This window comes from Melopsittacus undulatus, chromosome 2 (assembly GCF_012275295.1).
Source record: "Melopsittacus undulatus isolate bMelUnd1 chromosome 2, bMelUnd1.mat.Z, whole genome shotgun sequence".
Classification (NCBI taxonomy): Eukaryota; Metazoa; Chordata; class Aves; order Psittaciformes; family Psittaculidae; genus Melopsittacus; species Melopsittacus undulatus.
In genome coordinates this window covers 62,476,436-62,501,512 of record NC_047528.1, presented here as the reverse complement: position 1 = coordinate 62,501,512, position 25,077 = coordinate 62,476,436, and the positions used below count along the sequence as shown (strand labels likewise).

General features: G+C 38.1%; 1 protein-coding gene across 2 annotated transcripts in view; it reads left to right on the top strand.

Moving 5' to 3' along the window:
- NCK2 (NCK adaptor protein 2) overlaps positions 1-25,077 on the top strand; it is an 87,769-nt gene that overhangs the window by 27,411 nt on the left and 35,281 nt on the right. For both annotated transcript variants that reach the window (XM_034074450.1, XM_034074449.1), the window contains one exon: positions 5,073-5,144. The gene's annotated coding sequence lies outside the window, so the exon portion shown is untranslated. The remainder of the gene's footprint in view (positions 1-5,072; positions 5,145-25,077) is intronic.

Here is a 25,077-nt window from a genome sequence, read left to right as displayed (position 1 = left end):
CTACAGCTCTTACATGCCAGATAAGAGCACAGATAAGATACACCACCTCTTGCCTGTGCACTGTTCAGAAGAGCCACAGACTTCTTAGGGTAACCCTTACAGCCTCTAGTGATGGCTCCAAACCTGGGCTGCTAAAAAAGACCATTAAAACACAGAAGTTTCTTTGCTTCAAGAGCCATTCTCATTTTCACATCTGGCATATGGACTTGAGTGTTTTCTAGCATTTTAAGTATGTGGCAGACTTTTGTGCATTGTAAGGGAGTGAGCCTGTTCTTGTGCCCATTTCACTTGCCTTCTTGATGTTAAGGAACTGCAATCTTTAGAGAAGAAAACCTTAGTTGTATGGGGTTGTATAAAGGATTTAAGTTTTTTGTTTTGTTTTCAGAATGCTATACACATTGTAATGCAACGTTACAATTTGCTGCCTTTTTGAAACCTTATACATTATGTGAATCCAGTCTTGCTTACTGTTTTCTCCCTGTGTTTCATATTTAATTTTAAAATGTAGTATTCAGTGATTGCCTTAACTTATCCGAGTTAAAGAATGGTTGCGTATTTTAACATTACTATTTTCTTAGCTTTAGAAGAAGGTAATATTAAGTGACTTTTGTGAGGATATATATATGACTAGGACGTTAAAATACTCAGCTCATACTAGAGTCTTGAATGAACTTAGTGAGTTTCTTTTTCCTTTAAGTAAATTCAGGCATCGAGCTTTTTGAGTCCTGCTCTGGGGAACTGGATTGTGCTTGCCCAATTGTGTCTGCATAGTTAAAATATTTTGAGTGTAGCCTATTTTGATATAACTTCATTTGAAATATCTGCCTAATGGAGAAGTCTTAATGGAATACTTTAATAGCCCAAAGTGGTTACCTGCAATTGGTCCAGTGCATTTCAGTCAATTACAAAGGAAGGCAATATTTAATGTTGGAGTGGAGCTAGATGGTGTAATGAACTGGCAGATTGCCAGCCTGATCTTCTCCACAGGAGGATTTGTATTAATGTGATGCTTTTCATTTGTTCTCCAGAAGGTCACCAATAATATGTCAGTTGTTGAATTTTATCAAAGTTATTGGAGTCACTTGAATGCCTTAACCATCAGAGGTAAAATACCCACTCTGTGCACTGCAGGTTTATGGTCAGGTCATTCTTGTGTATTAGCATATTAAGTATCAGAGATTATTTTAGCTATTTCATGTCAGAATTTAAATAGGAGGTAGTCAAGTACTAGAGAGAGAGCCTGAGAGATCTGTCATTGAAATAGTCATTGTAAGGCTGAATCTAGATTTTAACCATGGAGATAAAGAAAATGGGGCACATCAGAGCTATTATTGAAAGGAAGGGTGATTAATAACTTTGGATGTTATTTGTAATGTAATCAGTACAAGAGCACTAATTTATTCTTAAGGTTGTAATCTTTAAAGATTGCACAATTAAATATAAGGTGCTTATTAGATGTTACTGATACTCGTTTTTTGATGCTTTTTTCAAGCATCAAATTCAAACGTTTATTTCTGACAATTTAAGAGTACTTTTTGCTGTGGAATTTAAATAGTCCTTGTGTTCTGAAGACCTTGGTATAGAAACCAAAGGAGAGCAATTGAGGTTGCTGTTCAGATGTAGATAGTTTTGTCTTTCTGCCTTGTGTTTGTAATCACATGTTCATCCAATTCCTGTATTCTGCTATTCCTGTTCCTTATGGTCATCTTCTGTTTTTCTGCTCTGGGGCTCACAGGAATAATAGGATATGGAGGCAGTCACATATGGTAAGGAACTGTGGCATTTTATATGCAGCAGGGCTGACACTACTGCAATAGTATTGGTGTTAAGATTGGGATATGACAGCCAGATGTCACACCAGGTAGTACAGAAGTAATGGGAACTCGTGATACCATGAGACATGACTGCCCAGCTCTGTGCCTGTTTTGCCTTGCTGCATTTCAAAGAAGTTGTTGACTTAATTTGAAGGTTGATGGAGATTCTTTCATATTATAAGTTTGACTATTCATTCCCCAGTCTGGCTTTGCTATCAAAAATACAGCTTTTAGAGTCCTGGCTGGTATGATGCAGTAGCAGAACCAGAAAACCCTGTATACGGTACAAGCCTCCTATGTGGGGGCCAATAGTCTCATACCCTAACCACTGTTTCCATTGACTGCCCTTCAAGAAGAAAGATCTCAAGCTTCTGTAACTGACAGGTTGTTTCAAAGAACATGTTTAAAGTATAAGTGAATTATTTGCTGTCCAGGTTTCCATAGCGAGTTTGAGTCACCCTGCAACTCACAGCATTGCAGGCAAAGCTTTGGGCTGTGGGGGTGTGGATGGAAATTGGTTATGCTTCTGGGGAAGTGAGGCTCTGCGTGACTCTTAGCAGAAAACTTCCTCTGGCTCTTCCATAGCAAAGTGAAGATTTTTAGCAAGAGAAAAATAGAAGGTGACAATGCAATGGAATTGAGCCCAGGGAGGACAGAGGCCAGTCTGAATCTTGTGCTCATGTGTGTGTTAAATTATCAGTGTTTTATTTGAAGTATTGGTAGGAATGAGGTTTTCTTGTGCATCTTCTTCCTTTGGCTCTTTGCCCTGTCACCATTAACATCCTGAGCTACTTTTAATGTACGTTAATTGGGCTGTGAAAATAAAACCATTCTTGTAGAGAAGGAAGTTAGCATTGTTATACTGAGATAAACACATGACTCATTCTTTTCTTATGTGTTTAGATGGAATTTGGACTCTTTATTTTCCTCAGCTGTACTACTTCCCCAGTTGACTTAATAAATACAAAGGTAGCTTTTTCAGGTATTTGTGATTAACAGTCCTGTTTTTCATCTCACTTTCAAATACAAGTTTTAAATGCAAATGTGCATTTGTGAAGGTGGAAGCAATAATTGAGAGAGGTGTTGGCTTTTCCTTTAAGCAACAACAATAAAAAGGCCTAAACAAAGTTGAAGCTTGGTGCAGTATTCAGTGGTGGATGGTAATGGGTGGTGGATGCCTTGTGAGGTAGGAAGGGGAAGAAACCAACTCAGATGATCTTGTAACAAAAAATGAAGTTACTTTTGTTTTCTCGCTTTTTCCCCTTAATATTAAAAATGTTCTTGCATTATTGACAGGAGAAGAGCATGTACTACAAAACACTCAGCTGGCAGGAAAATGGATCTGTCATGCCTCAGGCTTTTAATGTTGCTTCATTTATTGAAACATCTTTCCCATTTACTTGATATTTGTTCAGTAATTTCAAATAAAAATTTTCAGCAAGAGCACAGTTAAGGTGTGTAACTGGGTAGGGAAACTGATGTAGCAGAGCATAGTTGCCTACAGTCTGTGTCTGCAGAAAGCTGAAAAGCTGGGTTAGGTGGTGGGGCAGAAGGTGCTCCAGCTGGATGTCAGAGGAGAAGGGGGTAGGTGACCCTTCAGCCCTGTCTGCTGTCACAGGCATATTCCTCATCCAGCTGAGCTGGATCAGGAGGTTTTCCTGTTTGAAGAAGAGCCTTAGAATTTGCTATCTTCCATTTTTGGTTGGTTTGGGGTATTTTTTATATATTTTCCAGGAGGGCTAACAGTGCTCTAGTTTCTGTTGCTGCTGGGGAGCTGAGGATTAGACACTCTTGTGCTTTACCCCTATACAATATATTTATGCTTATATGTTTGTCGAACTATAGTTTTAGTAGTTCTTTTACTTATTAATGGGTGGAAGTCTAAAGCTCATCTTTGAACACCTGTGTAAGGCATTTATAGTACTTCAATATTTGTCAATACTTCCCCCCCCACTCCTTCATTATGGTTTGCGTTGGAAGGGACCTTAAGGTTGTCTAGTTCCAACCCCCTGCCGTGGGCAGGGACACCTCACACTAGACCAGGTTGCTCACAGCCCTTTCCAACCTGGCCTTGAACACTGCCAGGGATAGGACAGCCACACATTCCTTGGGCAACCTGTGCGAGGGCCTCACCATGCTCACAGTAAAGAATTCTTTCATTGTATCTAATCTGAACTTCCCCTATTTAAGCTTGAACCCGTTACCCCTTGTCCTATCACTACAGTCCCTGATGGAGTCCTTCTCCAGAATCCTTGTAGACTCCCTTCAGATAATGCATGAGATCACTAGGTGAATTTCTCTTTTTAATTGAATTTCTTCATAGGATGCTTTTGTAGAGTGGCAGCTGGTTGGGATCTCTTCAGAGAAGACTTTGAACAGAAACATTTCTGTACGAGTGGCCTCAGGTTGAGTAGGCATTGTAATATATTGTCCTTACAAGCTAGGGGCTGCAGCACAGAAAGATGCTCAGAACTTTTTCCTTCTTCTTGAATTGGATCTTAATGGATTTACTGCCCGAATTTGTCAGACAAACTATCGAATTAGAAGTTTCATTAAAAAACAGAAACAAATGTATAAATACTTTGAAGTTTCTTCTGAAAGATTACTTTTGTGGCTAAAATGCTTAACAGAATTTCCCGTAGAGTTCTCTGGCCATATGACAAGCTTCACCACTTCTGTCAGAGCTCACTCATGTTGGGTCAGTATCTCTTGTGCCAGACAACCCCAAACCACACGCAGTAGTAATCCAGCTGGATTACACATCTGAATGTGTGTGAGTGCCTCATGGGTGGAAAGAGTCATGTCCTGCAAAACTGCTGGCTATGCTTTTGCTGATGTACCTCAGTTTTCTATGTGTAATGGTGTTTCCATTTTCTTAGGAAGTATGGACAAGTTAAACTGACTAATGTAGAACTAAAGGAAATGGTAAATAATGGTGTTTTAAAAAAATATAATATTTATAAATCTGGGCTGATTTCTTAGTTCTGTGTCTTGACTGGTTTTTCTCTGTATTGTGATGCCTGGGTTTGTACTTGCTTTTTTTTCCTAGGTGTTTTGGAGTGACTGGTTAAATTGACCTTGTATTCATTGAAAAAAGTTAAATTGAAGATGGATTCCATTTATGCTAAACAGGTGGATCAAGTTAGAGCCATTCTGCCTGCTTTTAGGAGATTCTGCTAGTATCTAGCTAAAGTCATCTAGCTAAAGGTCTTCCAAATTTAGTGCTGAATCTAAAATATGTGGTGTTTGCTGTTTCAGATAGTGGTGTTCCTAGCTTTGTTGGAGAGTCCTGCCTTTCACTGCCTGGATCCTTTTAACAGCGTGCCAAAGGTGAGTGGTTCAAATTCAGTGGTTATTTTTGTAACTAAAGGTAACAAGTGAACTGGGTGTATTGCTTGGGTTTTGCTTTTATGTAGCAGAGTATTTGTGATTTATTTTTTTAATTGCTGGATGGATGATTAAATAGCAGGTCTTTTTCCTTCAGTGATATGAGACAAATCAGTATTAACTCTTACTTTCAAAAAAAGACAAGAAAAAAAGGTAGGCCCAGACTGTTCATCAAGCACTGGGTATTGCTATCATTTCTTCTTGGCTCCTGTCTTTTTTTACCTACTGCTTTGAGTTGGGATGTTTTCCTCTGAAGGCATTGTAGGAAGGATGCGGTGGTGTGGGAGGTATGGAGGAGTAGCAGCCATCCATAGCCTGTGGTGGAGCAGACTTAATATTATTCTTTGACTGAATTCTAAGACCTAAGTAATAGCTTATAAAGTACTGAGAAGAAAGAAGGCTTGTGGGTTTTCTGTGGGAGTGGAACAGAATTGCATTCAGTACATCAAGAGTATCTTCCTGGACTGCCTCTGAAGACCTGAAGTAACCTAATGAACTTGATGTTTTCCACAGGCTGCATTTTGTGGTAGAGACTGTCTACCTTTCTGTTAATTCGTATGTTTCTAGTAACTGTAGTTGTCTGTGGCTTAGAAGAGATTTATTAATAGAAACTTTTAATAAAATGAAAGCTCATTATAAGTGTACCAAAAATAAACACAAAAAGACTGAACAGATTAAACTTTCAGCACTCTGAGGCAGCAGCATGGAGCAGAAAACTGGGAATCTTACTTTCATTCGTTGCTTTACTAGGTGGATTTTTTATTTCTTACTCAAATTCTCTGTTTATAAAATAAAGGTAATGTTACCTTCTTCAGAAGGAAGTTATGCAGGCTGATTATTGATATTTTTGAGCCTTCACATGGGAAGCAGTGTATGAATTCCTCATGTGCTTTGATATTTGTTGTGAATCCTGTTAAGCACTTGTTCAATGAAGTGTTATCAGATGTTAAAATTGGGCTTAATTTGTTTAATAAAGTGCAGGTGAGCCAGTTAGAATTAAAAATGCAATCCAGTCTTAAATAAAGTATCTACATGTGTTGTTGCAAATGATTCTGTTTCCTTCAAACTGGAAAGGAAATTCTGAAGTACTAGGGTAAAAACTGAGATGCTACAGACTGCTTTTGCACTGTGTTTTCAAATTCTCCGCTATATGTCTTTAAATGAAATGAATAAATTTATAACCCTGGCCTTTCCAACAGATCGGCATCTAGCTTTGAACATCTTGTATTTGTGCTTAATGGCTAATAGTGAGAAATCTTTCTGTAATAATTTTCTGGACTAGAAACTCCATTAAGTGTTCCTTATATGTTTTTTCTGTGTTGTGTAGGTAGCAAAATTAAAATATTCTTGCAAAGGCTGTTAATGTAAAAGCAAAATAAACACATAATCCTAAAGCAAATGTTTCATCAAACTGTAGATTTAATTATAGTAAAATTATTCTATTTTTTTTGACAAAAAAATTCTACTCAAAATTAAGCTTGTATCTTACTATGGCTCACATTTTAGGACTATTTCAAATGTGTACTGTAAAATTCTTTGGAGTTTTATCTTTGGAATCTCTTGTCCTTTATTATAATAGTTTTTAGTTAAATATTCAGTGAAAATAATAAAAAAAATATTCCACTGCTTTGTTTGGAATCTGGATTCTGAATTTAGAGTCATCTTTAGTTGTTGAACTTATTTCTGTGATATTTAGCTTATGGAGTAATTTTTTCTTCTACCCTTTAAAACAAGGAGGAGTGAGGGAAAGCAAACATGCCCGAGCTGTGTTGACAGCAGGTGAAGGTTTTATATACTTTCCCAAAAAGCAGTAAATTGACAATAGCTCACTGAAAGGAAGAAGCAGAGGAAGAACTGTTTGGACATCTCAGCTGGCAGGAGGTTTAGGGGTGTCTCTTCCGCTCCCTGTTCTTTAAAACATGGGTACCCAGTACACTTGCTGTGTCCAATAAGGCAACACTTAATTTCAGTAACAAAATTAAATCTAACTTTTGTATTCATATTTATGTCTATTTCCATTCTTTGTGTGCATATTTCTGATGGACTATATTTAGCTTGGTAAAGATGTAATTCTTCAAAAGATGGAGCATTCTAATGCTTTTCCCACAAGGAAGCAACTGCCTAGGTGTAGGTTCAGTAAAGTATGAAGCAGAATATAGTAAAACTTTTGCCCTTTGAAAGGGAAGTGACATTAGCAACACAGTAAATATTCACAAATTGCACTAAAAATGTTTTCTTAAGCTTCACTGAACTATAGGCAATAATGTGCCCTTACATGATTTTTTGAGTATGTGGGTGTCAAGATCTTCCAGTTCATCCTTAATCTGGCTGGGCAAGCTGGCTTTTTTTTCAGTTGTTTTTGTTTCTTTCTCTGGAAGAGAACTATTACATGGAAAGCATACTTAAAAATGTAAAAAAAATCTGTCATTTCTGCAGTTAAATTAGTATGAAGTTATGGATGAAGTCTAATGTTCTGGCAATTTATTGCAGTCATTCAGTTGTTGCAAATCTGAAATTATCTGAAAAGTATTTAACCCATTTTAGAAATCGCATGTAGTGGGTTTTGTGCTTTTAAACTTGTTCCTCATTTACTTACAGTTTTGAATAAAAAAATTGCATCTTGTGTTTTCACAATAGAATATTTGAAAAGTTATTTCAGTATTAATATGTGCCTTGAATGGTTAAGATAAAAATCCTCTGTGAAATGCTCTTTAATAGGATAACTTTTTGAGACTTCATGCACCTGTATGGAAGGTACTGTTTGGTTCTTCAGGGATACCTCTGTTCACAGGAGTGAGATCATTTGATAAGAGCAGAAGCAAACAGGTACAAGCAAAGTTATCGGTATCGTAATACTGAGCAGATTTGCCAGACTGCGATCAGATGTCTGTAGCTACATTACCATAACATTTGGTGGAAAGCCTAACCTGTAAAGGCACTCAGAACAACTGTGACACAAATAGGCTTCTGACATTGTGAGTCTGGGGACCTGCTCACAGCTTCTGAAAGACTGATTTTCCTCCTTGTTAGTATTGCATTTTGCTCTTTAAACATTTCAACTTGATGGAACTCTTTGTGATGCTCTATGGAAATATTTCTTGGTGGTGGCCTTCTATGGATCAGAATGTTATACCTATAAGCAATACCTATTCTTAGTGTTTCGTATGAGTTAGTTATATCAGAAATTTTGATTCTGACAGTGAGTAAGAATGAAAGGTATGTACTGAGTGGATGTCTGGATTCCTTTCCTTTAGAAGTTTCCTGTAATTAAATCAGTTGTCCCAGGTGCCTGAAGTGTTGGTTTTAAGCCTTTGAATGCAACTTTAGCATTACTTAAACATAGTTACAGACATCTAGTGTAGTAAATCAATTTGTAAGCTACTGCCTATTATGTTATACTAGTGGTATAATACTTTCTAACCTGTAATTGTGGACACTAAGGAAGAATATTTTCGTCCCACTCTTAGACCCCCATTACCAGATATACCTCCCAAATAAATTTATCTTACATGAATTACATACTTTTCTTTTTTTAGATTTTTTTTTACATTTTTTCTTTTTCTTTTTGTAGTAATTGTAGATGTTTCCTAAAAATACAGGCATGCTTTTACTTACTAATAATATCAGAGTAGATTCTTAATAATCACTTGTCTAATTTTTTTCCAGCTTTGACAGCTTCAGGGCAACTTGGGTTAGTAGATCTCAACAGTAGCTTTTATGGTCCACAAATGGCCTTTGCCGTGTGCTTTAACTGCAGTCCATATGAATTCCTCATAGGAGAGCACTGTACAGCTTTCATCAATATATGAAAATTCAGTTCAGAAAAATAGAACAATGACTGCATTTTTCCTGGTGGAAGTAGTTTTGTGGTTTGATAGCCAGTATGGACTTTGGCTGTCGTCTTATCCAGCGTGTCAATTTTTCTGAGCCAAAAAAAGCTTTGCCTGCTGGAAAGAATGCATGAATATAGCATATGTGCTAAGCTATATATGTAAAGTAGATATACAGGAGTAAGCTAAGGTTAAGCGTGTGCCCAAGTATATTTGTGAACTGAGTACAGTACTCAGTACAGTGAGTACTGAATACAGCAACCAACCTTGGTGTCTTAACCAGCAGTTAAAGAAATGACACTGGCAAAGCAGGTTGTTGAGCCCTTATTCCTGTGGTTTCTAAATAAATATATCCCTGTGTTAACGCCAATTTCAGTTAGAAGATTTAAATGTGCACTGCACTTTTGAGAGACAACTTAGAATATGAACTTAAGAAATCTGATGCAGTTAAGCTGTATCACAGCTGAAAGCATTCGTGACTTTAGGTGAGTGTTGTACATAGAAGCATACATCAGGGAAAGTCAGCTTGAGGCTTTTGGGATGTGGGAGGAGTCCTTGTGCCAGCCCTGTGTTGTGTGATAGGGCTGTATTGGCATGGGGTGGGAGTCAGTGATCCCAAACCCTCCTGAAGGAGGAAGCAGATTAGCAGCTGAGGCCACTGAGGTCACCAGTTACTCCAAATTCTAACTGCCCCATAAAGAAACTGTTGTCATCTCCTGGTTGCAAATACCTCCTGGGGATCTCCTCCCCTCAGGTTTCTGTTTTGTAGCTCTTTAGGGCTGACTGCTTGAGCTGTTGCTTTGCAGAGCACGCATGCCACCAATGTTGGTGTAGGTCACTTATAAAATCAGTTGAAGGCTTGTTCCTCCATTTGATAATGGCTGGAAGGCAGTTCTCCTGGTGTGGAGGCTTTGAGGGAACTTTAAATTATTAATTTTTCATGCTAGAATTGGTGTGTAGTAGAAATAGAGCTAAAACTGTAATGTGTATTTTCAATAGTGCTCTTAATATATTCCACATAACATCATGTTCAGATGGTATGCATTCAAGAGTGTCATCATATTAAAAAGAAACAGTTCTGCTTGTTGAAATACTGTTGTTTTTAATGAATAGGGAGAGACTGTGCGCTTGGTTCATGTTGTTTTGTATCTGGCACATGGTTTTGTGCGTGTTACCCAGGGGCACTCTGAATAACTGCTCAAATCAGTGAATTTCGCAGAACAGAAAATATTTAAAGGTTATTGTGGTATATTTGCTTTGGAATTCTCTTTCTAATAACTCTGTTAATTAATCTTGGATTACAATTACTGTTTGCACTGTAGTAACAAAGCTTGAATTGTACTAAGCAGAGAGGCCTGAGAAAATGAACTTGTCCTGTTTATTTTTTTAAGCTAGTAGGAACACAAAACACAGAATACAAATACAGATACAAACCTTTTATAGTCTATTTTTTTTCTCTGATTTTAACAGTCTCAATTTAAGACCTTGCAGAATCATGGGTTTAATGCCTACTTTCCTTTGTGCTCTCTCTTCACACCCTTTTGTTTCAGGGATCTCCTGCAGCTCTCATCTTACCCCTCCTAATTTTGGAGGCTGTTGTCTGTCAGCTGCTCTGAGTTGTTCCCCATAATAGAGCTTCTGTGCATCTCATTTTCTACCTGCTCCGTCACCCTCTTCCCCCCCCCCCTTTCTTTTAAATGATCCTACTCCTGCTTTTTTATTCACCAGCTGTATGCATAATGCTTCCAGCAGATCTCCTGCTACAGTCATTGCTACTCACACTGGATTGTTTTCCTAACTAGTTTGAGTCTTTCCATTTCTTTTTAGCATGCCTTTTCCTTGTGACCTCTTGTCTTACCTCTTCCTACTAACCCTCAAAATTTACCTGTGTCCTGCTTTTTTAATGTGAAACACAGACATCTGAACAGCTGTGTTTCTATGTGTTCTTGTGTGCATGAGAGGTATATTAAATAACTGCCTCTCATGCATGCAGATGCTATGGCAGGTCATGTTACAGAGATCCTTTCCCTGAAGCAGCAAGTAGTTGGGGGATCCAGATTTTCCTGAGGCTGATTTTGAATTCATCTTGTACCAAAATCAGTAACTCTTTGTCTGTCGCTTAGCACATTCCCCAATAAACTGGGTTGTCTCATACCATTAGTTCTCAAGTTGTCACATACCCGCCTCAAAAATGCTGTTGAGTGAGGGTTAGACCACTTTATATTTGATCTCTGAGTTTGTTTTTCAAGATTAAACAGTCAGAGTATTAGTTTTTCTTTCTTATTTCTCCCTTAAGATCATGGAAAGGTATTTTCTGCCAGCCCTGGATTTGTATAGGAACTGTAAAGGTCTGTTCCATTATTCCTAGAGTGCTGGTTTATGATTATGGAGATGAGGGTGCTTGGTAAGCTAAAGCATTTTACCTCAGAAAAAGAAGGTGTGAAATCCTTGGGTTAACTTAAATGTTTTGACTAGAATTGCTAACCTCCTCTGTGTGTGTATATATATATATATATATATATATGTATGTTTATAAAACTGGTTTTGAATCTAGTTCATAAGCAAGATTCTGACAGTTGTGCTCCTTAGAAACAGAATTTACTGCCAGAGGGGTAATGGAAACTTGCATTCTCAGCTGCTGACTTTGTGCTTCAGGCACTATTCAGATGCATGGCTGCTATAACATACTTTCTGACTGCAGTAAGTTACTGAAACTTCAGGAATCCTGACTTGTGAGCTGAAAGCCTTTCACCTGTAACTGGTAACACATCATCCTGTGGCCAAAATTGGTGTGTTCCTTATGTGTGTCAGGCTTATCTCCAGTTGTGTGAGGAGCAGCTGCTGCTATGTATTCCTCAGGAAAAAAGTTGTCTGTAAAGAGATCAGTAGGCTGTTGTGACATCCTCTCTGGCTGTGGTTTAGGAGAAGGGGAGAAAATGGCAGCACAAAGCAGGCTCCTGCTCAGACTAAGGCGTCTGGCCTGCAAATGGTGGCATCTCCACAACATGAGTCAGCACCCGAATTCTACAGAATCCTTAAAAATATGATGAACAAAACTTGAAGGCAGCATTTGATGCAGTGACACAGTGCTGCTTACCTTCATGGAACTAAAGCATGGTTTCAGGGTTGAATTTTTGAACCTTAAACGTATTATATGCTAGAGGAGCAGAAACAAGGCATCAGGCAATGCTTCAGTCCAAGATCTGTTCCTCAGAGCTTAATTTTCAACAAGAGGCATAAGGACAAGGACAAATAAAAATGCTTGGTATTAGTCACTTGAAGCACTCAGAGGTTCTGTGGTGCAGGAAAGGGAGAGATGTCTCTGCTCTAAGTTTTCCCTGAAGTCCAGGGCGGGAGATAGAATGCATGTTTTTTTCCCATCTCCCTCCATGTTCTGTTCCCCACAGTAAGGTAATTTGTGAATTTTTATATATTTGCTTCTACTTTTGATGAGTCAAGGGATTGTAACTTGCCACTCATTTCATATGCTGCTTCACAGCTCCCAATATTTATGTATGAATTTTCCTTAAGAAGACTTTTTCATTGTTCCGCAGGTTTGCGTAACAGTATTGGTTTCTCTTAGTAAGGTCTGATTTAGATAAGGAAGGAGTTGACTACTTTTGCTGTAATGTTATAACAAAGTTGAGGCATGTTGCTCTTGAATTTTTACTACAAGTAATACTAAGGTACTACAGGAAGCTGTCAAGTACTAAGTATTTTGTGTGGCTGTCAGCTAAACTCGTGTATGAAACAGTGATGGCACAGTCACTTTTATTGATACTCAGTAGCAACAGAAATTAAATTGTATTAATGTGGAAGGAACAAGAACTCTGTGGCTGAACTTCCAAATTTCAGACCTGTTGTTTTGAACCTGTTTTTCCTTTATTTAATCTTGGTTCTACTGCAGATATTAATACGCACAGTGTCTTCCCATGCTTGAAAATTACTTGGCTACTATTATTTGCATTCCACATTTGTTGATGCATTTTATTGTTATCTAGCGGGAGCAGGGAAGAAAATGTGCCCGTGAGCACGTGAGGTTAGAGCATCTCATTGGTGTAAGAGCACATAACATTTCTGCATGAAAGTGCATGTGATGTAGCAGCCAAAGCCAGATGTTTAATTTTGAACCAATTTGTTTATTGGAGGGAAATTCAGAAAAGTGCGTTGTGAAGAAATTCCTGGCAGAAGATAAAACTGTAGGAGATTTAGAGGAGTTTGGAAGGATTCAGTTTTGTTCAAGCATGAGAGCTGAGAGTAGGAATAAAGGAGGATGAGTCTGGCATTGCCAGGCAACATTGATTTCTATTGGTGTTTTTTGCTCATAGAGGTGTAGACTCTTCTAGTTGCTTAGTCTTGGGTTTGGGTAACAGTTTCTACAGAAAAAATCAGATATTCCTAGTCTTTATCCAGTAAAAGTTTACTTTCAGAAGTTTGGGGTTTTTTTTGTTCAGTTCTGGGGCAGGGAAAAATCATATTGGGTTAATAGTAGTGGAACAACTTTTCAGATTGCCTAAGTAGTCTTAGAGCAGCCAACACCTGAACTGCAAGGTAAGAGTTCAGAGTAAGGAGTATCCTAATGTGCCACAGCAGCCTGCTTTCTCTAGAGCATGTCTGGTGGAAGGGTTTCAGTAAGTCCCCTTCACCTTTTTCCCTCTTCAGTGAATGGTATTTTTCTCTTGGATTTGTCCCCTTCTCTTTCATCTGAGGAATTAACAATGGATTGCTGCTATAAATGTGTGGCAGAGTACTCACAAACACTGCTTTTTGGAAGAGGACCTCTTTAAAACTGGAGGAAGATATGTAAGAAGTAATTTGAATGAAATAAGTGAATGCTGCCAACATTCCAGACCAAAAATAGTCTCAACTTCAAAGCATTTATAAGAGCTATGGGACAGGTAATTTTGAAACCTGTTTTATTTGGGAAAGTGTGAAGGATTAAAGAGTTTCCTCTGTACTTGTGTTTTGGGAGTGCTAAGAGAGGATTCCTGACTTGACTCTGAAGAGCTGTTAGATGGAAGGAGAACCCCTAACTTTAGGGAGAGACTAGGATGTCTATTTCTTGGTTGGGCTGGTACTTTCCCAGTTGTATAGCATTAGCAAAATAGTCAGTCTGACAAGAGGCTGACTGATTTGAATCTAACTTGAAGCTGCAGCAGTCACTCTATATCTGATAAAAGATCCAAGAGTGTCTCTTAATTTAAATTGAGTTTCCTCTTGGTACTTGTCCTAACAGGAAATGAAAAGGATAGCTTTCTGAGTAACTGTCTCATTGTCCAGTTTTCTTCAGAAAGATGTACAGATTAATACAGGAATAAATGTAATGGTATTAGCTGTTTCTTAATGAAATCTAACACTATCTTTCAAGCTGCCTCTTCAGTTATGTACATAAGCACAGAGTCAACAATGGTATCTTGCATGTGGCGATTATTTTTACCTGTGCTATTCAAAAACTGTACTTTCAGAAAGTGGCTCTTTGCCTAGATATGAGAAATAGATATTCAGCAACCCCAAATTTGGGTAAAAATCTGTGGAACTTTGAGAGTTAAATTGAGAGGTATCTCAATATTTTGTTGTTGTTTCTGCATTCACCTCTTCGTATTGGATACAAATTCTGGTGCAAGTGACCTTCAAAAAAAGAAAGCCACAAGACTTAAGAATTTATTCAGTACTTAGAATGACAGTAAACTGGAAAGTTCACAGGAACAGAATCTGAGCAGGCCCCTTACATTAGTGCTCTTTGAGCTAGAAAGTTGAAAATTGTTTTAATATCTGTATTTTTCACATTTTCCTGCTGCCATGAGGTGGATTGAATGGGCTTTTTTGTAAAGCAATTGATTAAGACTATAAAGTGAACATTGTCTAGAAATAGACAATGTACTCTTTTTTAATTTTTTCTTAAACAGCGTTGGTTGGGAATAAATGCGGTTTTGAACTGAACAAACATCTTTTCCTCTTTCTAGTTAAGAAGTGAATATATGATTTTTCTATTGGGGAACAGAAGGTCAGCAGTTCAATTTTATTTTCAGCATTTTATAGACAGTTTAAAGTGAAATCCCTTGAAAAGTAGGTAGCAGTGTTTCAAGGGATTAGCAGCAAGATGTAGCAATCCACAGTGATTCTGAGCTTTGTCCTTCTGCACAAGATCAAGGTTAAACTTCTTATGTTTGAGGACTGTTCTTTGTTTATACAGTACATAAATGTACTAATACTTCCAGTGAACTATAATTCCTGTAGACCATTGAATGTTTGAGATAGGTGTAAAGAAGCAGCTGTGGAAGCAAATCATTAAAACAGAGTTTTTTTGGGAATCTTGAAAGAAATTCAAGTATGTCTACTTTATAAAAATTTCATGATGTCCACCAGATCCAGAGTGGCTCATTGTTTAATTTCAAGGCAAGAGTGAAGGTTTATCAGTAGTTGAGAATGGAGGTGCATGAAGTGCGGTGCACTTCATTTGTTCTTCTTGTTTCACCAATCTGTCATATAGATAATACTACCTAAATGTTCTCTCAGTAAAGGATCTCTTTTTACTTCTGTGATCTTTTGTGCTTGGCTCCCTCCTACCCGCTTTTGGTAAGGGACTGTTGAGAGGTTGATAGGTGTAAAATGATTTGTAATTTCATCTTGTGTAGATATGTAATGTATGTTATGTTCTTCCTGGGCTTTTCGCTTTCTTCTACCTTGGTTTTATTTGTTTGTTTTCATGTATTTCTAAATGTGTAAGTAAGCTGTCAGCTGGGAGGAATGGAGAGAGAACAGTCCAGAGCAACACTAACAAATATTAAGCTTATCTGTCTCTCTGACTTAGTAGAAACACCCATAAACCACCATGGAGATGTGGCCATTAATCATTGCTGCTGTTTTAGAGGCGAGATGAGGTCTCTTTTCCCCAAAGTTTCCTTTAGTGCAGCTGAGCTGTTTATTAACTGCGTGGCTTTCCTGAAACTCCTTTTAAAAGAATTCAGGAAAAGGTGAGCCGCTGCTCCTTTCTGACCCTCTCTCTCTACTTACCTAAATGTGAGGCAGCATTTGGGGTTGTGTTGTGTTTACTCTGCAGCCAAGAAATGCAGGCTAAAAAAGCTTCTGCCTCCTTATTTGTTTCATGCTGTTTGCAGCCAAAAGGTCTGAAGAAGTCCTCTCTACACAGTCTGTGTTTTACCGTTGCTCTCTAGAATGTGTGAAACCATTGCACTTGATGGCAATGCCTTCAAAATATAGCAAGAAGTAGCTCTTTTCCCTATTAGTGGAAAATGTCACTGCGGATAGAGGGTCATCCACAATAGTTGCATCTGCATTTCCATCCTCTGATGGAGGCAGAGCAAGAACCTGCATTCACCACCAGCACCTGCCGGAGCCCTGCCTGCTAATGGAGTTTGCAGCAACAGATGCAGGAAAGGGAGGCTGAAGACAGATGGCAGGAGCATTGTGGAGGCTAAAGGGTGGAAGAAGGGCTTTGTAGGAAGGGATGTTAGCTGACTATCTGTGGTTGGGTGTTCCTTTATATTCAGACGTTATTCCCACTTCCCCCCCTTTCCTTCTTTCAACAGACAGAAACAAGCAATGGTAATTTACTCATTCACACTTCTTATGTTTTCTGATAGGTATGTAATAAAAGGGTGTGAAAAGATGCATTTTTTTTAATAGCCTTCAAGATAGAGGGAAATAACTTCTCCCCAAATTCATCTAACTACAGAAATCCATTATTTTAGCATTTTTTTTGCTTGGTCTGTAGAAGATTTCTTGTACTGTCCGTTAATCTTTGTTATGCTTTCTGAATAACATAAAAATAGAAATACCTTCAAATACTCCCACCCCCCTCAAAGCAAAACCAAAACAAAAAAAAAAATAAAAAAACCCCAATAAAATATCCCAAACTGAAATTACGTTTGTTTAGGTTTTTTGTTGTTAGGGTTTTTTTTAATTTATTTTTATAACTTAAACTTGTCCTTAGCCAATTTCTTAATAGTCATCCCATGTTGATGGAAATGCTTGAGCCAGGTTTTTATTATAAGCCCTTTGCCTTGTGTGTTGGTGACCATACTCAGTTTCAGCTTAACTGAAGACTTACTAAGAGTATTTTCTCTGTACTATTGTTATCCATCTTTTAAGCATAAGTAAGTTATAATATTGCGAAACTTTAATACATGTTGTTATAATACCAGCTTGTTCTGGTAGAACACCAGCTTTTTGTCCTTTGAAATAGAATTTTAAATTTAAATCATCTGTCAGAGGCTAAAAATGAACAGTGCCTACTTTATTATAATAGGCATGCTGTTCCAAAAGGGTATAGAAATATTCTTTTCAAGTAAGACATCAAAAGAGTTTTAAAAACTTATTTTCCTGAAACAGCAGAGTGCTTATCACATAAATAGGAAAGATAGTACTTAGCATTATGTGTTTTAAAGATGGTCACAGCAATTAAGCATTTATATCTTGAGCTGCCCCAGACCAGGAAATTCTGTGGCACAGCAGTATGACTAATGAAATTTAAAAAATACAGAATTGTGAAGGTTAGCTTGTGTGAAGACCACAACATGAAACAGAGCGAGCATTGTATAAAATTAGGGTGGTATTGAATTAATACAAGCTAACAGAATGCCAGAACTCAGATTTGTATTCTTTTGGTGCTGTAGCACCTTACCTTGTAACAGCCCAGATGGCTTTTTTTTTTTCCCCCACTACTAGAGAGGTAGCAGGCTAAAGTATCTGCTGCTTTCTTAGAATCGCAGAATAGTTTGGGTTGGAAGGGTCATCTAATTCCAACCCCCTGCAATAAGCAGGGGCATCTTCAACTAGATCAGGTTGTTCAAAACCCTGTCCAACCTGGCCTTGAATGTTTGTAGGGATGGTGCATCCTCTTTGGCAACCTGCTCCAGTGTCTCACCACCCTCATTGTAAGAAAATTTCTTCATTATACCTAGTCTGAATCTGCCTTCTTTTAGTTTAAAACCTTACCTCTTGTCTTATTACAACAGGCTGATGAAAAGTTTGTCCCCATCTTTCTTATAAGCCCCCTTTTAGGACTGAAAAGCCTGCTATAAGGTCTTCCCAGAGCTTCCTCAAGTCTATCTGCCTTTCTTCATAGGAGAGATGTTCCATGTTAACATTTTTGTGGCCATTCTTTGGACGTGCCTTGTTGGAGCATGTCCAAAGGAAGACATGTCTTTCTTGTACTGAAGGCCCTAGGACTGGATGCAGTACTCCAGGTGAGGTCTCACCGGAGTGAAGTAGATGGGGAGAATCAGTTCCCTTGACCTGCTGGACGTGTTACTTTTGATGCAGCTCAGGATATGGTTGGTTTCTGGGCTGTGAGCATGTGTTGTGGGATCATCTCTAGTTTTTGGTCCACCAGTATTCCAAAGTCCTCCTTATCAGGTCTTTGCACTTGGTGGGCATCCCCGCTGATCTTGCCTGGTAGACACTACTGCTACACCTTCCAACTGGAGCAGGGTTGGAGAGCTGGAAAGGGCCTAGGCATCATCTACAGCCATCAGAGATGGTCATTGCTAAGACTCTGGGCTGCATACAAAACACAGGTGGGTCTTGCCAAGAAGATGCAGACTTTGTGATTATTGCTTTTCCTTAAATGGCAAGCTTACATTTTAAAAAATTGAATCAGTCCCTGCTTATTTCATTTGAGTAGACTGATTTGTGTGATAGGCTTCATGGAAACATGGGGTTTTTGCAAACATCCTTTTAGATGTTATATAAACATACTATAAAGTGAGATTTCTTTTTCGCTGAATGGTAAATTGCTGTACTGACTCCTTAGCAGGAAGGGTGCATTTCTGGGTGTGTCTTATCTGTATTCTTCGTTTCTTTGTGTCTTTTTTAAAAAGACTTCTAAGCCACTTGCAAGACAAAAAGCAAGCTTAATTTTTGTACTCTTGAACTATGCAGAAATTCGTTACCACTAAACTAGTCTTGAGGTTTCCGGTTTGCAGTTATGCTGTAGCGCAAGATGCCAAGTGTAACTGTAATTGCATTAGAGATTGAAATATCAGATATGTTGTGGAGCCTAGAGAAGTAAACATTGCTTAGAAGCTGTCAAAGAGACATCCGGTTGAAGAAACAAAACCCCAAACCTCACAGTGTTGTGCCCTGAAACAATGGTGGGCGATAGAGATGAGAAGAGGGTTTGAGGTGTGCTGGGGCAGGCTGTTGGGTAACGTCAAGGTGAAGTTAGTTCTAAATTACTGGTTAGTTAAGACTGATCCTTCACTGTTTTGAAAGGTATGTATCATCTAAAAAACCCTCACTCGCAGTGCCCCTGGAAGCAGGCTGTGGCAGGGCACTCCTGCCATGTGGCAGCTCCTCCTCCAATGTCATTAACCCCTCTGACTGTTAAGGGCTGTGTTGCCCTAACAATTGTTTTGTCTGTAATTGCCCTTTTTTCTTCCTGTATGTTCTTGTTTTTGTTTTGTTTTGTTTTTCCTCTAAGTGACTCATAAGGAAACTTGAGAACTTTTGCACCTAAGACCAACAAATGTTTTACCTTGTTCATGTTTGTCTTCCTTAAAACCCTTTTGATAAGTACTAATTGCACATCCATAATCTGCTGGTATGCTGTATGGGTTTTTAAGGGAGGTCCTTTGTCTCATCATTTTTCTTTAGGATTAGCGTTCACTACTTGGAGGTGCTATCAAGGATTGTCCAATTTATGCTTTCAAGTTAGTGACAAACTGTAACGCTCCAGAACTTCTTCATTGCTCCACATTTTCCTCAGAGCTGACTCTTAAAACTGTAATAGCTTTGTGGATGGTTCTGTTGTCTTGGCATACATTTGAAGATTTAAAGTGTTTAATTTTTCTTATTATTTTTATACTGTAGTTAATGAGAGACAAGAAAATGGGTGTCATTGTAAAATAACCCTGTAGAGTGGAAATGGGTATTAAACACTTTCCTACATAATGTGCAGGAAACCTAGTGTTCTAATTCTATATTTTTTCTATTGGTAATATTTAATTTATTCCAGACACAGTTTAACAACTTCTTATAGTTCTTAATGAGAGCTGAACTATATTTCTTTCGATAACTTTTATTTGCATTTCCTGACTTGAGCTGGTGCTATGAGCTTTTCCTTTTCAAAGAACGGACCAGGGAGGGGGGGACACAGAGCTTTTTTTAGTCGCTTTTTTCAAACAGGGCATTACTTTAACCATAGAAGATTTCCTACATAAATGCTAAATTGTAAGATCGGGTTAGGAAATGTAATAATGAACTCTTTCTTTGCAGTAGAACCATTTATTTACATCTTTGTTCACATTTATTCTTTACAGCTTCCATTCATTCGTTCTTTCAGCTTTGGAAAACTGACCTGCCTAAAGTACCAACAGCAGCTTCTATTGATTGTGACTGTGCCTTCAGTTTGCACATCAAAGTAAATTAGATAATAATCACTTGCACTTACTCAGCTATCACTTTCAGTTCTGTAGTCAATACATCCTAATGGGACCTAATAGTGAAATACCCCAAATTAATTGTCAAGTTTGTGTTAAAACAGTCAGCAATTTTAGTCAGCCCAGGTATGTGGTTTTTTTTTTCTGCTTAAGTATCAGTTTGACACCTCAGAACTGCATAGCCAGATGATGGATATTTGGTCGTTACAGCTATTTAGTTAACTTTCTTTAACAGTGGGAGTATTCTTACAATAACTTTTGGTGCAGTAATGTCTTTCCAAAGAAATGTGCCCCTTGGGGTGGATTGACACACACTGTATGCAGTATTAAAGTGTTAAACTGTAGAGGGAGTTGGACAAGGTGGCCTTTATGTGATCCATCACCATTTGTCTAAGTAGCAGCAGGTAGCCCATGTAATAAAGGGTTTTCTGGTTTTAACAAAGGGTTGCGTTTTTCTGTGATTTAATCTGTGATTCTGTTTTCTGTTTTCATCTATGATTCTACGATAATTTGGGTAGCTTACTTACTCTTTTTAAACCTCTCCATTTTGAGATTTTTTTCTTGCAGCAATCGTTAGAAGTATATTTTGCTTGGTTTAGGTTAACTTTGCAGGAAGGATATATTTTCCTGTTTTTTCAAGCACACATAAATGTCAAAAATGCTGTGTTCTACTGGAAACAGCTGAAAGTACGTCCAAAAGGTGTATTCTTTTCACAAGTTCTTATTTGAATTCACATTCCTGTTCTTTTTAATGCATTTTGAGCTCTGTTTTTGAGTTTGGTGCTTTACCGATCACCAAGAATTGAGTTAAATGATCTCAAATGTAGAGAGATGCGCTTTTTTAGAACTCTTTCTGTATGTCAAAACTATTCATCCAGGCTGACTTAAAAAAAAAAACCTGAACCTAACCACACACCCACACAGAACAAGACAGAAAACAACTGTAAGTGAAAACAAAGCTTCAAACCTTCTGAAACAGTAGACAGGCTTACCAGAGAGTGCATTTTCATAAGAAAGCTTGAGACTTTGTGTGTACTTCAGATTAAGTGATCTAATACAAGTTATTTTATTAATTACAGAATACCGTAAGCACATTCACTTACTGTGAAAAAGGCCTTGAAGGAAAGAGGCTCTTTCCCTTTTTTTCCATCACCATGCTTAGAGGACCATATATTGCCTATTTGCTATAGCTTGTGAAAGATAAACTGAATAGACACCAAAGAGCTGGCCCGTCAACAACATGTGCATTCAAAACCCATTGTGATTTTCCAAGTTTGGGGGAAGGAGAATGAGAGGTTGTTCAGCCTTCAGATCTTAGAGAAAACTGATATGTCATTTGTTAGCTTTCTATTCTCCCAAGGCAATTAACTAAATATTGTATAGTGATTATGTCTTATGTAATATTGTATGGCAATTATGTGTTTTATGAACATCAGTGTCATGCAGAAGCCTCCATATCAATTTAGTGCCTTTCAGTGTGCTTTAGGAGGACATCCAACTCCAGAACAGTCTGTTATATCAATTGGCACTTCCTATTAATAGAATTTTTGCTTGTTCCCTTGGTGAGGGATTAAATTTCAAGCATTACTGTCAGTCATTGTTCAGCCATGTTCCTTTGTGCAAAATACATTTTGAAAGAGGAGCACTTACTTCCTTTCTCACTGTATCTTTAAAGCTTAACCATGCCTCCTGTTTGTACTGTTCTAAGTAATTGTATCCCCAGCAGAACCCTGGGACTTCCTCCTGAGGACAAGAAAAGATGATGCTTTTCTGCCTGTTGGGACAGGACCTTGAACTAGGGGAAGAGTTAACTTGTGTCAGTCTCTAGGGAGAAGATTCCAATTCAGGTGGCATGCTGGAGTGGGTCCTTTCTTATTTATTATTGTGGGATAAAAACATTATCCCTTTATGGCTGGTGGGAGGTGTGTGAGAATCCAGGCCTGGTGAAAGATGAGATCTGTGTAACAATTCTATGTAGTTTGATATTTAAAATGACGTCACCTGAGCAAATCTCTAACATAAAAAAACATCAGCAGATTCACATGTTTGTCAGAGCAAACCCTAATTTCCTCTACATTTAAGTTTCCATAATCTCAAACATTGCTTGTGTGGTTCACTTTTAATTATTGGTTCAAAATGGCATAGGTGGTAGTTTGGGGTTTTTTTCCTAATATTGCTAAATTCTTAAATCATAGATAGTTTATTGAACATAACATTTTACTCTCTGGACTTTCTTCTGATAAAGTTTATATGGGAGTTCCATTACTAGATATGCCACTAATATCTGCTTTTGTTCTGCCTTAGGGATAGCAAATGTTGCTCACCTATCTGAGCAGGCTTCCAGTAAAGTCTTTTTATAACTGACTTTTCCTTGTCTGGGTTTTTGTTCACGATGTTTATAGCCTGGTGGATTTCTCAGTTTCTCTCTCTTTCCCAAGTATGTTTCTGTGTAGGAAAACTTTCATATGTGCTTCTGCAGTAGGGCCACTGAAGACAGGCCTCCTCTCCAAACAAAGCCTAAACTGGAGGGAAGGAACCAAGCGGCTGAAAATATCTGAGCTCAACCTAAACTAATTAGTTGTAACACTTCAACAAGTACAGTGTTGGTAAAAAAAATAGTTTACTATTGCTGCTAGCAATGAATGAAATGCTGGTCTAAAAGGGACTGGAAGTGTGTGTTGGTCACATAGCTAGTGTAAGAATTACCTTTTCAGTGTCTGGTTGTGGAGTTTTGTTTGCTTGCTTGCTTAGTATGGTGTCTTTGTTTTGGGTTGGGTTTTGGGGGTTTTGTGTGTTTTGTTTTAAAAACTGGAGTTGGAAGTTGTATTGCTGTAAAAGTAAAGAAAATGACCACTTGATAAGTTAAGCTAAAACCCAAAGCCATATATATATACTTCTTGAAGTGAAACCATCTTGTATTGAGAAATGACTCTTATATTTCGTAAATTTACAGTTCCTTGCATAGGTATTTCAGAGCTTTTCACTGGTGCTTGTTACAGTGGGGTGTGTTATCCTATCAGTCATGAGAAGACTGTTTCAGCACTAGAACCTTTCAGCTTCTTCAGGAGGAACATTCCAGATGGTTGTACGCTATTCGCAGTATTGGATTTTCATTTTCTTGATGTGAAGAGTCTCATGCTAACATTAGAAACTATAGAGACTGTGGAACTTTTGTTGTACAGTCTATGTACTAAGTAATGTTCTACAGAAATTTAGTGTTTTGAGTGCATATCATGTTTTTACTGGACATTCCGATGCTTTGGAAGGCTGTATTGTGGGCTTTTCCTTAAGTTTTTTCTCCAAATCTAGTTATGTCATTTGCTTCTAATCTTCCATTTGGCACTCAGCTGTGTTGCAGAAGCATTTCAAAACTATTAATTCTACAGCCCCATTCCAAGGAACAAATATGTCCTTATTCACATATAAGGAAATCTTAGCTCTGCAAATGTCACAGGAAGAACCATATTGTCCTTGATTGAGTCAGTCTAATGCTATAATCGTAAGAAAGTAGTTCTAAAAGCTTTAATACTAGCTCTTCACATATAAAAACAACCCACCAAAACCCTCTTAACCCCCCCAAAAACCTGCAAATATCCCCCTGCCCAACTGCACTCCCCCCAAAACTAAACAAAAAAAATAGCACAATCGGACTTCTCCACACACATGCATAGAGCTTTAAATGGGCAAATGTTTAACTGCAATTGTATGATGCATTTTGACTGTAAATCCTGTTCCCACATGGATAGAAACACTTGTGCCATTAAATGTACAGCAAAACCTGGAGTACTTTACTGAAGCGGGTTCAGCAGGAGCATGCCCCTTGAGAAACGTACCTTCTCTACACTTCTGCCAAAAAATTGCATCATGCAAGGGACTGCTTGTGAAATGACGTTGTTTCTCAGGCAGGGTGGCAGTTTTACACATCTGCAGGAACTGGATTTGAAGAAATTGGGTAGTGAGACCTGTATAGTTGATGTCAGGCCTGAGATGTGGGCTCTTCCTGTGCTTCTGCCCTTGTACAGCGCCTTGGGGAAGCACTTGATGACTTGCAGCAGAGCCAAGTCAGTGTGAATTTTATGTTTGTTTTCTTCAGAAGAATAGAAAGAATTTGATAGTTTTCCATCAGTCACAAGCCTAATGTGTTGTTTGAAATTATTCATATACTGTAAAATTGGTAGATAGTTTAAACTTGCCTGTGTTGTGAAAATAACCTTTTTAGAAGTAGAGCCTTTGTGATGGCAACATCAGCCAATTGCATTGATGGTGTCCTATTTCTTTATGTTCTCCATGTTGCCAGAAATAGTAAGAATTGACCAATTTACAATTGCTGAGATAAAATAAACAGATTTAAATTGGAGAGAGAGATTATATTGACAACGCTGGCTTTCAGAGCATGCTTGATTGCAATTCCCCTGTGGCTGCATCAGCTTATCGACCTGTAGGCTATCTGTCTTATTTCATGTGAGTCAGAAACCAGGGCAGTTTATTGGAGACTGCTGTCCAAAGCTCAGGCTATCCAGTGTCATTGACAGATTATTATTTTAGGGAAAAAAAAAAGTTAAAGGGAATAGTGACTTATTTATTGTGAAATCATCAATTCTACCTGCATAAGTCACAGCCTGTTTGAATTCTAAGACTTGTGTT